The sequence below is a fragment of the Triticum aestivum genome, chromosome 3D (assembly GCF_018294505.1).
Source record: "Triticum aestivum cultivar Chinese Spring chromosome 3D, IWGSC CS RefSeq v2.1, whole genome shotgun sequence".
Lineage (NCBI taxonomy): Eukaryota > Viridiplantae > Streptophyta > Magnoliopsida > Poales > Poaceae > Triticum > Triticum aestivum.
This window is the reverse complement of record NC_057802.1, coordinates 508,751,242-508,769,657: the sequence shown is the minus strand read 5'-3', so window position 1 is coordinate 508,769,657 and position 18,416 is coordinate 508,751,242.

The window sequence follows — 18,416 nt, the reverse complement described above, 5'->3', positions numbered from 1 at the left end:
GGAAAACGGTGGTTTGAAAAGAACAAGAAAGAGAAGTTGATTGCACGCGTGGGAATCCGTGGTCATGTATATTATATGAACAAAAAGAGACAATATTTGAATAGTTTGTGGCCATTTTGCATGATAAAAATAAATTTGGCCCTTATAAATTTGGTCATTTTGCATTTGTATAGAACAAAAAGAACTAAATTTTCTACGCAATGTCAATTGTTGTGTAATTTCAAATGATGCAAAAAAACAGAGCCAGCACGTTCATAAAAAACAGAGAAAACGATGCAAAAAAACGACGCAATTCGACGGCCCAAACAGAGCTTGGTTTCCTTTTGGGCTCAATAACAATGTTTTTTTCGCGGAATCAGTGGTGGGCGAGCAGCCGAGCACAACCAACAGGATCGCCTCTAGCAGATCGCCCCATGATCCAACGATACGGAGTCGTCCTTGTGATCCAATGGCGCGGAGCCTGCACGCAGCCTGCCCACCGAATTCCTTCTAGAAGACCACATCTGAGGGATGTCGCTTGGTGCCAGGGTATGATCGGACGGTTGACGTTCGGAGCTAGGGTTAGGCGAAACCCCGCGGGGTTTAGAGGGGTTTTGAGCTGGTCAACGGGGTTTCGAAGGCTTTGACAGAGCATAACTAATTTTAAAAAATCGAAAAAATATGAAACCTTCGCTGTTCGTCGTTTTATAAGACACACTAACGAGGAAAAATATTACTTGGTCTATGGTCATTTTCATGAAAAAAACCTAGCTGGCACGATCGAGGTCAAATGAGCACCATTAATTTCAAAAAAATCAAAAAAAATATAAAACCCGCGCACAATGTTGTCTTAGGTGACATGTTACCAACCAAAAATGATAAACTTGGTCTATGGTCATTTTCATGAGAAAACCTCCACACATATGAGCTATCACGTACAAGATTTCATAAAGTTTAAGGGGAGGAGGTAGGGTTACCTTCTGTTTTTGAAAAATTTAAAAAAAATAAAAAAAATCATGAAAGCTTTATTTCAAAGTCAATAAGAAGGATCTGAACTTAGTTTTCCATTTTCATATTTTATATGTGTTTTTAATATTTTTTAAATTAAAGAATATTTTTTCAAAAGAAAATGTAAAAATATGAAGATTAATTCAAAAAATAGTGAGACTTCGAAGCTACACTATATAGATTGAATAGGTGTTAATAAAAAACATTTGGCTCATTTAGAGTAGGTCAAAAAAACTTGATTACAAATGGGCTGTTTACCCTAGCCTGGGAGCTCATTTGGAGCACATTTCTCAAATTAAAATTTCTTTTAGCTCCTCTAAATCACCTTAAATTTTGCACACATGATCTCCTACACAAACATAGATAGTTTGCCAAGGTCTTTTTTTTGCATTTTATTGAATTTATACTGTCCCGTCGAATGTCAGTTCAAACATCGGATAATGAAGCATGCTGGTGGTAAAAAGCATGCATTTGATTTGATTAATAAACATGAGACAAATAATTGGATAATGTGTGATCAGTGAAGCAACATTGAAACAACATGTATGATCAGTGAAGCAACACTGAAACAACATGTGTGATCACTGAAGCAACAATGAAACAACATGTCTGATCAGTGAAGCAACACCGAAACAACATGTGTGATCATTGCAGCACCTAAACTCATAGTTCACAACATCTAAACAGAACTAACCATACACCACAGGCAAATTTAAGGATAGACAAATATAGATAGCATAATACATTACTAGCATCACCATAGATTCAGTTCAACACACCATAAACAGCCACATTCAGTTTACCCAAAAAGATAAAGATAAAGATAAAGATTCAGTTCATCACAGCATCACATCATCACATCATCACATCACGCCGGGGTCAGGGCCTTCGCGAGGGCAGCATGCTGCCCCCTGATCATGTAGTCCTCCCCGCGAATCGCAACATCCTCTGCATGAGACAGAAGGTGATCGAAGCGGCCATCCTTTGGCTTTGGCTTGGTGGTGCAGTAGGGGCAGTGCCACTTCTTGATCTTGCAGTTGTAGAAGGAAGCAACTCCCTTGGCCTTGATCTTCACCACCTCCTTGGCTGTGAAGGACGCGACGTTGCCCTTGTACACATCATCTGTAGAATCATATTGCACACATGAATGAGTTACATTAATACATTATAGATTCATATACACCTTATCAAAGGAACTAAATGAACAATCTAAATTTCAAGTAGGCTTACCTCATATTCTTCGTCGTCACTAAACTCTGGATCGTACGGGTCATACTAGGCCAACTTCCTCTCCCCCAACCATCATCCTCCTGAATATAAAATTACATCCATCTCTAGTAAATATAGAAGCCAATTGAAAATTTAGATGTGTACACATGACACATTGATCATAGGGCTAATATACTCCTAATATACTATGATCCTATTTGCACTTTCCATTGTCATGCACACACATTGAACAACAGAGCTAATATAACTACATATTGTGGACAAATTTATATACTAATGAATCAAATAACTTCTTAATCAATGGATTCCATTTGGGCATATGACATTCAAAACCCTAATCTGAGTAGCATTCACACCCAATCTAATAGGGACCCAATCTAATAAGCATACATGTATGTAGCATTAAAAACCCCAATCTATGAGCATTAAAAACAAATCTAATAAGCATACATCTGTGTAGCATTGAAGCACAGAGATCCCTATCTCTCATATAGATCTATCTAGCATTTTTGCAACGAATTTATCCAACAAACCCTAGTACAAAACCACCCATCCCCCCAATACAGAAAACCCCGGCCCATTCGTCAAACCAACTACTCTAACCATCTGAACAACCGTATGAATCACAATCTAACCAATGCAACTAACTCTACAAGCTAATATCCTAGGGATTAAAGCAAGTGCAAATACCTCCTGCTCCTCGCCAGGCTGCGCATCAGGGGTATCAGGATGGACTGCGCCACTCGACGTCGTCACCTTCTGCAGCGCTGAGGCGGAGCCCGCCACCTCCTTCTCCACATCCGCAGTGGTTACGAGTTTCCCCGCATCGCCGCCGACGCCGCCGACATCTGCGGTCACCGTGCCCTGCAGCTCCACCACATCTCTGGCCGCCGCGCTGGCGTCGCCACGAGCTTCGGCCATCGGACAGATGGAGGCGATGAAGGTAAGGAAGAGGATGCGGTGGGGGAGAGCGAGACGGTGCGGTGGAGGCAGTGGAGGAGAGCGAGATGACGCCGGTGGGGGAGAGAAAGACGATGCGGCAGCGAGTGGATTTGGGGCAAATGGTAGGGGCGATGCGCCGTGAGGTGGTTCCCTCTCTTTTATACTATGGAACGTTTCGGGCATGTCCCATGGACACGTGCTACCCCACGACCGGGGTCAGTTGCATGCGCCCACTACGAATACCACTATACGGTCAGCATACGAAACCACTATACGGGTAAACGGTCAAAGGTGTACTCAACCCTACACGGCCCCACTCGTCAGAGTTAACGGTCAAAGGCATTGACCCGACGGCAACATCCGTTGTAACCTGTTCTGAGGGTTTCAGGCAAGGGAGTGGGGAAAAGTGAGCAAAAGTTAACAGAGTGGGGATGAATGATTACAACTAACGAACCATGGGCACAGAAATAAAAATCCCTTGTTTTAAATGAAGGCCAAACTCGTAACTCAAATATTCGCCTCCGCGATCAGTTCGTAGAAACTTTATTTTCTTGTTACGATGATTCTCCACTTGACTCTGAAATTCTTTGAACTTTTCAAATGTTTCAGACTTGTGTTTCATTAAGTAGATATACCCATATCTGCTCAAATCATATGTGAAGGTCAGAAAATAACGATACCTGCCGCGTGCCTCAACACTCATCGGACCGCATACATTGGCATGTATTATTTCCAATAAGTCATTGGCCCGCTCCATTGTTCCGTAGAATGGAGTTTTAGTCATCTTGCCCATGAGGCATGGTTCGCAAGTATCAAATGATTCATAATCAAGTGGTTCCAAAAGCCCATCCGCATGGAGTTTCTTCATGCGCTTTACACCAATATGACCTAAACGGAAATGCCACAAGTATGTTGCACTATCATTATCAACTTTGTATCTTTTGGCATCAATATTATGAATATGTTGAAGGAAATATGCCCTAGAGGCAATAATAAAGTTATTATTTATTTCCTTATATCATGATAAATGTTTATTATTCATGCTAGAATTGTATTAACCGGAAACATAATACATGTGTGAATACATAGACAAACAGAGTGTCACTAGTATGCCTCTACTTGACTAGCTCGTTGATCAAAGATGGTTGTGTTTCCTAGCCATAGACATGAGTTGTCATTTGATTAACAGGATCACATCATTAGGAGAATGATGTGATTGACTTGACCCATTCCGTTAGCTTAGCACTCGATCGTTTAGTATGTTGCTATTGCTTTCTTCATGACTTATACATGTTCCTATGACTATGAGATTATGCAACTCCCGTTTACCGGAGGAACACTTTGTGTGCTACCAAACGTCACAACGTAACTGGGTGATTATAAAGGTGCTCTACAGGTGTTTCCAAAGGTACTTGTTGGGTTGGCGTATTTCGAGATTAGGATTTGTCACTCCGATTGTCGGAGAGGTATCTCTGGGCCCACTCAGTAATGCACATCACTATAAGCCTTGCAAGCATTGTGACTAATGAGTTAGTTGCGGGATGATGTATTACGGAACGAGTAAAGAGACTTGTCAGTAACGAGATTGAACTAGGTATCGAGATACTGACGATCGAATCTCGGGCAAGTAACATACTGATAACAAAGGGAACAACGTATGTTGTTATGCGGTCTGACCGATAAAGATCTTCGTAGAATATGTGGGAACCAATATGAGCATCCAGGTTCCGCTATTGGTTATTGACCGGAGAGGTGTCTCGGTCATGTCTACATAGTTCTCGAACCCGTAGGGTCCGCACACTTAACGTTACGATGACAGTTATATTATGAGTTTATATGTTTTGATGTACCGAAGGTTGTTCGGAGTCCCGGATGTGATCACGGACATGACGAGGAATCTCGACATGGTCGAGACATAAAGATTGATATATTGGAAGCCTATGTTTGGACATCGGAAGTGTTCCGGGTGAAATCGGGATTTTTTCGGAGTACCGGGAGGTTACCGGAACCCCCCGGCAACTTAATGGGCCTTAGTGGGCCTAGGTGGAAGAGAGGAGAGGAGGCCAGGGCAGGGCCGCGCGCCCCTTCCCCCCCCCCAGTCCGAATAGGACAAGGAGAGGGGGGCGGCGCCCCCCTTCCTTCCTCCCCTCCACCTCTTCCCCCTCTCTCTCCTAGTCCAACATGAAAAAGGGGGGGAGTCCTACTCCCGGTAGGAGTAGGACTCCTCCTGGTGCGCCTCTCCTCCTTGGTCGGCGGCCTCCCCCTTGCTCCTTTATATACGGGGGCAAGGGGGCACCTCTAGACACACAATTGATCAACGATCTTTTAGCTGTGTGCGGTGCCCCCCTCCACCATATTACACCTCGATAATATCGTAGCGGTGCTTAGGCGAAGCCCTGCGTCGGTAGAACATCATCATCGTCACCACGCCGTCGTGCTGACGAAACTCTCCCTCAACACTCGGCTGGATCGGAGTTCGAGGGACGTCATCGAGCTGAACGTGTGCTGAACTCGGAGGTGTCATGCGTTTGGTACTTGATCGGTCGGATCGTGAAGACATACGACTACATCAACCGCGTTGTTTTAACGCTTCCGCTTTCGGTCTATGAGGGTACGTGGACAACACTCTCCCCTCTCGTTGCTATGCATCACCATGATCTTGCGTGTGCGTAGAATTTTTTTGAAATTACTACGCTCCCCAACAGTGGCATCCGAGCCTGGTTTTATGCATTGATGTTATGCACGAGTAGAACACAAGTGAGTTGTGGGCGATATAAGTCATACTGCTTACCAGCATGTCATACTTTGGTTCAGCGGTATTGTGAGATGAAGTGGCCCGGACCGACATTACGCGTACGCTTACGCGAGACTGGTTTCACCGTTGCGAGCACTCGTTGCTTAAAGGTGACTGGCGGGTGTCTGTCTCTCTCACTTTAGTTGAACCGAGTGTGGCTACGCCCGGTCCTTGCGAAGGTTAAAACATCACCAACTTGACAAACTATCGTTGTGGTTTTGATGCGTAGGTAAGAACGGTTCTTGCTAAGCTCGTAGCAGCCACGTAAAACTTGCAACAACAAAGTAGAGGACGTCTAACTTGTTTTTGCAGGGCATGTTGTGATGTGATATGGTCAAGACATGATGCTATATTTTATTGTATGAGATGATCATGTTTTGTAACCGAGTTATCGGCAACTGGCAGGAGCCATATGGTTGTCGCTTTATTGTATGCAATGCAATCGCCATGTAATTGTTTTACTTTATCACTAAGCGGTAGCGATAGTCGTAAAAGCAATAGTTGGCAAGACGACAACGATGCTACGATGGAGATCAAGGTGTCGCACCGGTGACGATGGTGATCATGACGGTGCTTCGGAGATGGAGATCACAAGCACAAGATGATGATGGCCATATCATATCACTTATATTGATTGCATGTGATGTTTATCTTTTATGCATCTTATCTTGCTTTGATTGACGGTAGCATTATAAGATGATCTCTCACTAAAATTTCAAGATAAAAGTGTTCTCCCTGAGTATGCACTGTTGCGAAAGTTCTTCGTGCTGAGACACCACGTGATGATCGGGTGTGATAGGCTCTACGTTCAAATACAACGGGTGCAAAATAGTTGCACACGCGGAATACTCAGGTTAAACTTGACGAGCCTAGCATATGCAGATATGGCCTCGGAACACGGAGACCGAAAGGTCGAGCGTGAATCATATAGTAGGTATGATCAACATAGTGATGTTCACCATTGAAAACTACTCCATTTCACGTGATGATCGGTTATGGTTTAGTTGATTTGGATCACGTAATCACTTAGATGATTAGAGAGATGTCTATCTAAGTGGGAGTTCTTAAGTAATATGATTAATAGAACTTAAATTTATCATGAACTTAGTACCTGATAGTATCTTGCTTGTCTATGTTAATTGTAGATAGATGGCCCGTGCTGTTGTTCCGTTGAATTTTAATGCGTTCCTTGAGAAAGCAAAGTTGAAAGATGATGGTAGCAATTACACGGAGTGGGTCCGTAACTTGAGGATTATCCTCATTGCTGCACAGAAGAATTACGTCCTGGAAGCACCGCTGGGTGCCAGGCCTGCTGCAAGAGCAACACCAGAAGTTATGAACGTCTGGCAGAGCAAAGCTGATGACTACTCGATAGTTCAGTGTGCCATGCTTTACGGCTTAGAACCGGGTCTTCAACGACGTTTTGAACGTCATGGAGCATATGAGATGTTCCAGGAGTTGAAGTTAATATTTCAAGCAAATGCCCGGATTGAGAGATATGAAGTCTCCAATAAGTTCTACAGCTGCAAGATGGAAGAGAATAGTTCTGTCAGTGAGCATATACTCAAAATGTCTGGGTATAATAATCACTTGATTCAACTGGGAGTTAATCTTCCGGATGATAGCGTCATTGACAGAATTCTTCAATCACTGCCACCAAGCTACAAGAGCTTCGTGATGAACTATAACATGCAAGGGATGAATAAGACAATTCCCGAGCTCTTCGCAATGCTAAAGGCAACGGAGGTAGAAATCAAAAAGGAGCATCAAGTGTTGATGGTCAATAAGACCACTAGTTTCAAGAAAAAGGGCAAAGGGAAGAAGAAGGGGAACTTCAAGAAGAACAGCAAGCAAGTTGCTGTTCAGGAGAAGAAACCCAAGTCTGGACCTAAGCCTGAGACTGAGTGCTTCTACGGCAAGCAGACTGGTCACTGGAAGCGGAACTGCCCCAAGTATTTGGCGGATAAGAAGGATGGCAAGGAGAACAAAGGTATATGTGATATACATGTTATTGATGTGTACCTTACTAATGCTCGCAGTAGCACCTGGGTATTTGATACTGGTTCTGTTGCTAATATTTGCAACTCGAAACAGGGGCTACGGATTAAGCGAAGATTGGTTAAGGACGAGGTGACGATGCGCGTGGGAAATGGTTCCAAAGTCGATGTGATCGCGGTCGGCACGCTACCTCTACATCTACCTTCGGGATTAGTTTTAGACCTAAATAATTGTTATTTGGTGCCAGCGTTAAGCATGAACATTATATCTGGATCTTGTTTGATGCGAGACGGTTATTCATTTAAATCAGAGAATAATGGTTGTTCTATTTATATGAATAATATCTTTTATGGTCATGCACCCTTGAAGAGTGGTCTATTTTTGTTGAATCTCGATAGTAGTGATACACATATTCATAATATTGAAGCCAAAAGATGCAGAGTTGATAATGATAGTGCAACTTATTTGTGGCACTGCCGTTTAGGTCATATCGGTGTAAAGCGCATGAAGAAACTCCATACTGATGGACTTTTGGAATCACTTGATTATGAATCACTTGGTACTTGCGAACCGTGCCTCATGGGCAAGATGACTAAAACACCGTTCTCCGGAACTATGGAGAGAGCAACAGATTTATTGGAAATCATACATACAGATGTATGTGGTCCGATGAATATTGAGGCTCGTGGCGGATATCGTTATTTTCTCACCTTCACAGATGATTTGAGCAGATATGGGTATATCTACTTAATGAAACATAAGTCTGAAACATTTGAAAAGTTCAAAGAATTTCAGAGTGAAGTTGAAAATCATCGTAACAAGAAAATAAAATTTCTACGATCTGATCGTGGAGGAGAATATTTGAGTTATGAGTTTGGTCTTCATTTGAAACAATGCGGAATAGTTTCGCAACTCACGCCACCCGGAACACCACAGCGTAATGGTGTGTCCGAACGTCGTAATCGTACTTTACTAGATATGGTGCGATCTATGATGTCTCTTACTGATTTACCGCTATCGTTTTGGGGTTATGCTTTAGAGACGGCTGCATTCACTCTAAATAGGGCACCATCAAAATCCGTTGAAACGACACCTTATGAACTATGGTTTGGCAAGAAACCAAAGTTGTCGTATCTTAAAGTTTGGGGTTGCGATGCTTATGTGAAGAAACTTCAACCTGATAAGCTCGAACCTAAATCGGAGAAATGTGTCTTCATAGGATACCCAAAGGAGACTGTTGGGTACACCTTCTATCACAGATCCGAAGGCAAGACATTCGTTGCTAAGAATGGATCCTTTCTAGAGAAGGAGTTTCTCTCGAAAGAAGTGAGTGGGAGGAAAGTAGAACTTGATGAGGTAATTGTACCTGCTCCCTTATTGGAAAGTAGATCATCACAGAAATCAGTTTCTGCGACACCTACACAATTAGTGAGGAAGTTAATGATAATGATCATGAAACTTCAGATCAAGTTATTACTGAACCTCGTAGGTCAACCAGATTAAGATCCGCACCAGAGTGGTACGGTAATCCTGTTCTGGAGGTTATGTTACTAGACCATGACGAACCTACGAACTATGAAGAAGCGATGGTGAGCCCAGATTCCGCAAAATGGCTTGAGGCCATGAAATCCGAGATGGGATCCATGTATGAGAACAAAGTATGGACTTTGGTTGACTTGCCCGATGATCGGCAAGCCATTGAAAATAAATGGATCTTCAAGAAGAAGACTGACGCTGACGGTAATGTTACTGTCTATAAAGCTCGACTTGTTGCGAAAGGTTTTCGACAAGTTCAAGGGATTGACTACGATGAGACCTTCTCACCCGTAGCGATGCTTAAGTCTGTCCGAATCATGTTAGCAATTGCCGCATTTTATGATTATGAAATTTGGCAAATGGATGTCAAAACTGCATTCCTGAATGGATTTCTGGAAGAAGAGTTGTATATGATGCAACCGGAAGGTTTTGTCGATCCAAAGGGAGCTAACAAAGTGTGCAAGCTCCAGCGATCCATTTATGGACTGGTGCAAGCCTCTCGGAGTTGGAATAAACGCTTTGATAGTGTGATCAAAGCATTTGGTTTTATACAGACTTTTGGAGAAGCCTGTATTTACAAGAAAGTGAGTGGGAGCTCAGTAGCATTTCTGATATTATATGTGGATGACATATTGCTAATTGGAAATGATATAGAATTTCTGGATAGCATAAAGGGATACTTGAATAAGAGTTTTTCAATGAAAGACCTCGGTGAAGCTGCATATATATTAGGCATCAAGATCTATAGAGATAGATCAAGACGCTTAATTGGACTTTCACAAAGCACATACCTTGACAAAGTTTTGAAGAAGTTCAAAATGGATCAAGCAAAGAAAGGGTTCTTGCCTGTACTACAAGGTGTGAGATTGAGTAAGACTCAATGCCCGACCACTGCAGAAGATAGAGAGAAGATGAAAGATGTTCCCTATGCTTCAGCCATAGGCTCTATCATGTATGCAATGCTGTGTACCAGACCTGATGTGTGCCTTGCTATAAGTTTAGCAGGGAGGTACCAAAGTAATCCAGGAGTGGATCACTGGACAGCGGTCAAGAACATCCTGAAATACCTGAAAAGGACTAAGGATATGTTTCTCGTTTATGGAGGTGACAAAGAGCTCATCGTAAATGGTTACGTTGATGCAAGCTTTGACACTGATCCGGACGATTCTAAATCGCAAACCGGATACGTGTTTACATTGAACGGTGGAGCTGTCAGTTGGTGCAGTTCTAAGCAAAGTGTCGTGGCGGGATCTACGTGTGAAGCGGAGTACATAGCTGCTTCGGAAGCAGCAAATGAAGGAGTCTGGATGAAGGAGTTCATATCCGATCTAGGTGTCATACCTAGTGCATCGGGACCAATGAAAATCTTTTGTGACAATACTGGTGCAATTGCCTTAGCAAAGGAATCCAGATTTCACAAGAGAACCAAGCACATCAAAAGACGCTTCAATTCCATCCGGGATTTAGTCCAGGTGGGAGACATAGAAATTTGCAAGATACATACGGATCTGAATGTTGCAGACCCGTTGACTAAGCCTCTTCCACGAGCAAAACATGATCAGCACCAAGACTCCATGGGTGTAAGAATCATTACTGTGTAATCTAGATTATTGACTCTAGTGCAAGTGGGAGACTGAAGGAAATATGCCCTAGAGGCAATAATAAAGTTATTATTTATTTCCTTATATCATGATAAATGTTTATTATTCATGCTAGAATTGTATTAACCGGAAACATAATACATGTGTGAATACATAGACAAACAGAGTGTCACTAGTATGCCTCTACTTGACTAGCTCGTTGATCAAAGATGGTTGTGTTTCCTAGCCATAGACATGAGTTGTCATTTGATTAACGGGATCACATCATTAGGAGAATGATGTGATTGACTTGACCCATTCCGTTAGCTTAGCACTCGATCGTTTAGTATGTTGCTATTGCTTTCTTCATGACTTATACATGTTCCTATGACTATGAGATTATGCAACTCCCGTTTACCGGAGGAACACTTTGTGTGCTACCAAACGTCACAACGTAACTGGGTGATTATAAAGGTGCTCTACAGGTGTCTCCAAAGGTACTTGTTGGGTTGGCGTATTTCGAGATTAGGATTTGTCACTCCGATTGTCGGAGAGGTATCTCTGGGCCCACTCAGTAATACACATCACTATAAGCCTTGCAAGCATTGTGACTAATGAGTTAGTTGCGGGATGATGTATTACGGAACGAGTAAAGAGACTTGCCGGTAACGAGATTGAACTAGGTATCGAGATACCGACGATCGAATCTCGGGCAAGTAACATACCGATGACAAAGGGAACAACGTATGTTGTTATGCGGTCTGACCGATAAAGATCTTCGTAGAATATGTGGGAACCAATATGAGCATCCAGGTTCCGCTATTGGTTATTGACCGGAGAGGTGTCTCGGTCATGTCTACATAGTTCTCGAACCCGTAGGGTCCGCACGCTTAACGTTACGATGACAGTTATATTATGAGTTTATATGTTTTGATGTACTGAAGGTTGTTCGGAGTCCCGGATGTGATCACGGACATGACGAGGAGTCTCGAAATGGTCGAGACATAAAGATTGATATATTGGAAGCCTATGTTTGGACATCGGAAGTGTTCCGGGTGAAATCGGGATTTTTCCGGAGTACCGGGAGGTTACCGGAACCCCCCGGTAACTTAATGGGCCTTAGTGGGCCTAGGTGGAAGAGAGGAGAGGAGGCCAGGGCAGGGCCGCGCGCCCCTTCCCCCCCCCCCAATCCGAATAGGACAAGGAGAGGGGGCGCCGCCCCCCCTTCCTTCCTCCCCTCCACCTCTTCCCCCTCTCTCTCCTAGTCCAACATTAAAAAGGGGGGAGTCCTACTCCCGGTAGGAGTAGGACTCCTCCTGGCGCGCCTCTCCTCCTTGGCCGGCGGCCTCCCCCTTGCTCCTTTATATACGGGGGCAAGGGGGCACCTCTAGACACACAATTGATCAACGATCTTTAGCCGTCTGCGGTGCCCCCCTCCACCATATTACACCTCGATAATATCGTAGCGGTGCTTAGGCGAAGCCCTGCGTCGGTAGAACATCATCATCGTCACCACGCCGTCGTGCTGACGAAACTCTCCCTCAACACTCGGCTGGATCGGAGTTCGAGGGACGTCATCGAGCTGAACGTGTGCTGAACTCGGAGGTGCCATGCGTTCGGTACTTGATCGGTCGGATCGTGAAGACGTACGACTACATCAACCGCGTTGTGTTAACGCTTCCGCTTTCGGTCTACGAGGGTACGTGGACAACACTCTCCCCTCTCGTTGCTATGCATCACCATGATCTTGCGTGTGCGTAGATTTTTTTTTGAAATTACTATGTTCCCCAACATATGTGTATCACTACAATCGAGATTCAATAAACCATTTACATTGGGTGTATGACCATAGAAGGTTTATTCATGTAAACAGAACAATAATTATTCTCCGACTTAAAAGAATAATCGTATTGCAATAAACATGATCAAATCATATTCATGCTCAACGCAAACACCAAATAAAATTTATTTAGGTTCAACACTAATCCCAAAGGTAGAGGGAGTGTGCGATGGTGATCGTATCAACCTTGGAATCACTTCCAACACACACCGTCACTTCGCCCTTAACTAGTCTCTGTTCATTCTGCAACTCCTCTTTCGAGTTACTAATCTCAGCAACTGAACCGGTATCAGAGACCCAGGGGTTGCTACAAACACTAGTAAAGTACACATGAATAACATGTATATCATATATACCTTTGTTCACTTTGCCATCCTTCTTATCCGCCAAGTATTTGGGGCAGTTCCGCTTCCAGTGGCCATTTCCTTTGTAGTAGAAGCACTCAGTTTCAGGCTTGGGTCCAGCTTTGGGCTTCTTCATGGGAGTGGCAACTTGCTTGCCATTCTTCTTGAAGTTCCCTTTCTTTCCCTTGCCCTTTTTCTTGAAACTAGTGGTCTTATTAACCATCAACACTTGATGCTCTTTCTTGATTTCTACCTTCGCCGATTTCAGCATCGCGAAGAGCTCGGGAATCGTTTTCGTCATCCCTTGCATATTCTAGTTCATCACAAAGTTCTAGTAGCTTGGTGATAGTGACTAGAGAACTCTGTCAATCACTATCTTATCTGGAAGATTAACTCCCACTTGATTCAAGCGATTGTAGTACCCAGACATTCTGAGCACATGCTCACTGGCTGAGCTATTCTCCTCCATCTTGTAGGCAAAGTACTTGTCAGAGATCTCATACCTCTCGACACGGGCATGAGTCTAAAATACCAATTTCATCTCTTAGAACATCTCATATGCTCTGTGGCGTTCAAAACGTTTTTGAAGTCCCGATCGTAAGCCGCAAAGCATGGCGCACAAAACTATTAAGTAGCCATCATATCGAGCTTACCAATCGTTCATAACGTCTGTATCTGCTCCTGCAATGGGTCTGTCACCTAGCGGTGCATCAAGGACATAATTCTTATGTGCAGCAATGAGGATAATCCTCAGATCACGGACCCAGTCCGCATCATTGCTACTATCATATTTCAACTTAGTTTTCTCTAGGAACATATCAAAAAATATATGGGAGCTATATCGCGAGCTATTGATCTACAACATAGATATGCAAATACTATCAGGACTAAGTTCATGATAAATTATGTTCAATTAATCAAATAACTTAAGAACTCCCACATAGATAGACATCCCTCAAGTCATCTAAATGATACGTGATCTAAATCAACTAAACCATGTCTGAACATCACGTGAGATGGAGTAGTCATCAATGGTGAACATCTCTATGTTGATTATATCTACTATATGATTCACGTTCGACCATTGGTCTCCAGTGTTCCGAGACCATGTCTGTACATGCTAGGCTCGTCAAGTTTAACCCAAGTATTCCGCATGTGCAAAATTGTCTTGTACCCGTTGTATGTGAACGTAGAGTCTATCACAACCGATCATCACATGATGTCTCAACATTACGAACTGTCGCAACGGTGCATACTCAGGGAGAACACTTATACCTTGAAATTTTAGTTAAGGGGTCATCTTATAATGCTACTGCCGTACTAAGCAAAATAAGATGCACAAAAGATAAACATCACATGCCATCAAAATATGTGACATTATATGGCCATCATCATCTTGTGCTTTTGATCTCCATCTCCAAAGCATCGTCATGATCTCCATCGTCGCCAGCTCGACACCTTGATCTCCATCATAGCGTCGTGGTCGTCTCGTCAACTATTGCTTCTACAACTATCGCTAATGCATAGTGATAAAGTAAAGCAATTACATGGCGTTTGCATTTGATACAATAAAGAGACAACCATAAGGCTCCGGCCGGTTGTCAGATATCTTACAAAACATGATCATCTCATACAATAACGTTTATCACATCATGTCTTGACCATATCACATCACAACATGCCCTGCAAAAACAAGTTAGACGTCCTCTACTTTGTTGTTGCAAGTTTTACGTGGCTACTACGGGCTTCTAGCAAGAACCTTTCTTACCTATGCATCAAAACCACAACGGTGATTTATCAAGTTTGTTGTTTTAACCTTCAACAAGGACCGTCCACAGTCAAATTTGATTCAACTAAAGTAGGAGGAACAGACACCCGCCAGCCACCTTTATCCAAAACTAGTTGCATGTCTATCGGTGGAACCGGTCTCATGAACGTGGTCATGTAAGGTTGGTCTGGGCCGCTTCCTCCAACAATACCGCCAAATTAAAATAAGACATTTGTGGTAAGCAGTATGACGATCACCGCTCACAACTCTTTATGTTCTACTCGTGCATATCATCTATGCATAGACCTGGCTCTGATACCACTGTTGGGAAACGTAGCATGCAATTTCAGAAAAAATTCCTACGCTCACGCAAGATCTATCTAGGAGATGCATAGCAACGAGGGGGAAGAGTGTGTCCACGTACCCTCGTAAACCGAAAGCAGAAGCGTTTGACAACGCGGTTGATGTAGTGGAACTTCTTCTAGCTCCAACCGATCAAGCACCGAACGTACGGCACCTCCAAGTTCTGCACACGTTCAGCGCGATGACGTCCCTCGCCTTCTTGATCCAGCAAGATGTCGAGGAAGTAGATGAGTTCCATCAACACGATGGCGTGGTGACGGTGATGGTGAAGTGATTCTCGTAGGGCTGCGCCTAAGCACCGCAAAACTATGACCGGGGGTGTAAACTGTGGAGGGGGCGCCGCACACGGCTAACAATTGTTGGTGTGTGTTCTAGGTGCCCCCTCCCCACGTATATATAGGTGGGAGGGGGAGGGGAGCAGCCATGGGGCGCCCCAATTAGGAGGAATCCTACTTGGTGGCCTATCCCACTTCGCCCCCTACCATATTTGCCGGAAGGGAAAAGGAAGGGGGGAGAGGAAAGGAAGGGGGAGGCCGACTCCCCCCTTTCCTTCTCCCACTTGGCCGACGGCCTAGGAGGGGTGCGCCAGCCCCTTGTGGGTTGGTGTTCCCCTTCCCCTTTGGCCCATGTGGCCCATTAACCTCTCGGGGTGTCCGGTAACCCCTCTGGTACTCCGATAAATACTCGATACACTCTGAAACACTTCTGGTGTCTGAATACTATCGTCCTATATATCAATCTTTACGTCTCGACCATTTAGAGACTCCTCGTCATGTCCGTGATCTCATCCGAGACTACAAACAACATTCGGTCACCAAATCACATAACTCAGATAATACTAAATCGTCATTGAACGTTAAGCGTGCGGACCCTACGGGTTCGAGAACTATGTAGACATGATGTCTACTACGCAACCTTCCCCTTGTAGACGTTGTTGGGCCTCCAAGTCCAGAGGTTTGTAGGACAGTAGCAAATTTCCCTCAAGTGGATGACCTAAGGTTTATCAATCCGTGGGAGGCATAGGATGAAGATGGTCTCTCTCAAGCAACCCTACAACCAAATAACAAAGAGTCTCTTGTGTCCCCAACACACCCAATACAATGGTAAATTGTATAGGTGCACTAGTTCGGCGAAGAGATGGTGATACAGGTGCAATATGGATAGTAGATATAGATTTTTGTAATCTGAAAATATAAAAACAGCAAGGTAACTAATGATAAAAGTGAGCGTAAACGGTATTGCAATGCTTCGAAACAAGGCCTAGGGTTCATACTTTCACTAGTGCAAGTTCTCTCAACAATAATAACATAACTGGATCATATAAATATCCTCAACATGCAACAAAGGGTCACTCCAAAGTCACTAATAGCGGAGAACAAATGAAGAGATTATTGTAGGGTACGAAACCACCTCAAAGTTATCCTTTCTGATCGATCTATTCAAGAGTACGTAGTAGAATAACATGAAGCTATTCTTTCCGTTCAATCTATCATAGAGTTCGTACTAGAATAACACCTTAACATACAAATAAACCAAAACCCTAATGTCACCTAGATACTCCAATGTCACCTCAAGTATCCGTGGGTATGATTATACGATATGCATCACACAATCTCAGATTCATCTATTCAACCAACACAAAGAACTTCAAAGAGTGCCCCAAAGTTTCTACCGGAGAGTCAAGACGAAAACATGTGCCAACCCCTATGCATAGATTCCCAAGGTCACGGAACCCACAAGTTGATCACCAGAACATACATCAAGTGAATCAATAGAATACCCCATTGTCACCACGGGTATCCCACGCAAGACATACATCAAGTGTTCTCAAATCCTTAAAGATTCAATCCGATAAGATAACTTCAAAGGGAAAACTCAATCCATTACAAGAGAATAGAGGGGTCCAACTATAATAGCAAAGCTCGCGATACATCAAGATCGTGCCAAATCAAGAACACGAGAGAGAGACACACACACAGAGAGAGAGAGAGAGAGAGAGAGAGAGAGAGAGAGAAAGATCAAACACATAGCTACTGGTACATACCCTCAGCCCCGAGGGTGAACTACTCCCTCCTCGTCATGGAGAGCGCCGGGATGATGAAGATGGCCACCGGAGAGGGATTCCCCCTTCCGGCAGGGTGCTGGAACGGGTCTAGATTGGTTTTCGGTGGCTACAGAGGCTTGCGGCGGCGGAACTCCCGATCTAGGTTTCTTTCTAGAAGTTTGGGTATATATGAGAGGTATTGGCGTCGGGAACAATTCAAGGGGGTCTCCAGGCTGTCCACGAGACAGGGGGCGCGCCCTCTACCCTCGTGGGTAGCCCGGGACTCTTCTAGTCCATCTCCGATGCTTCGTGGGCTTCTTCTGGTCCAAAAATAATCTCCGTCAAATTTTAGGTCAATTGGACCCCGTTTGGCTTTCCTTTTCTGCGATACTCAAAAACAAGGAAAACAGAAACTGGCATTGGGCTCTGGGTTAATAGGTTAGTCCCAAAAATCATATAAAATAGCATATAGATGCATATAAAACATCCTAGATGGATAATATAATAGCATGGAACAATCAAAAATTATAGATACGTTGGAGACGTATCAAGCATCCCCAAGCTTAATTCATGCTCGTCCTCGAGTAGGTAAATGATAAAAGCATAATTTTTGATGTGGAATGCTACCTAACATATTTATGAATGTAATTTCCTTTATTGTGGCATGAATATTCAGATCCATAAGATTCAAGACAAAAGTTTAATATTGACATAAAAATAATAATACTTCAAGCATACTAACAAAGCAATTATGCCTTCTCAAAATAACATGGCCAAAGAAAGTTCATCCCTACAAAATCATATAGTTTGGCTATGCTTCCATCTTCGTCACACAAAATATCCAAATCATGCACAACCTCGGTTTCAGCCAAGCAATTGTTTCATACTTTAGAATTTTCAAACTTTTTCAACTTTCACGCAATACATGAGCGCGAGCCATAGACATAGCACTATGGGTGGAATAGAATATAATGATGGGGGTTGTGTGGA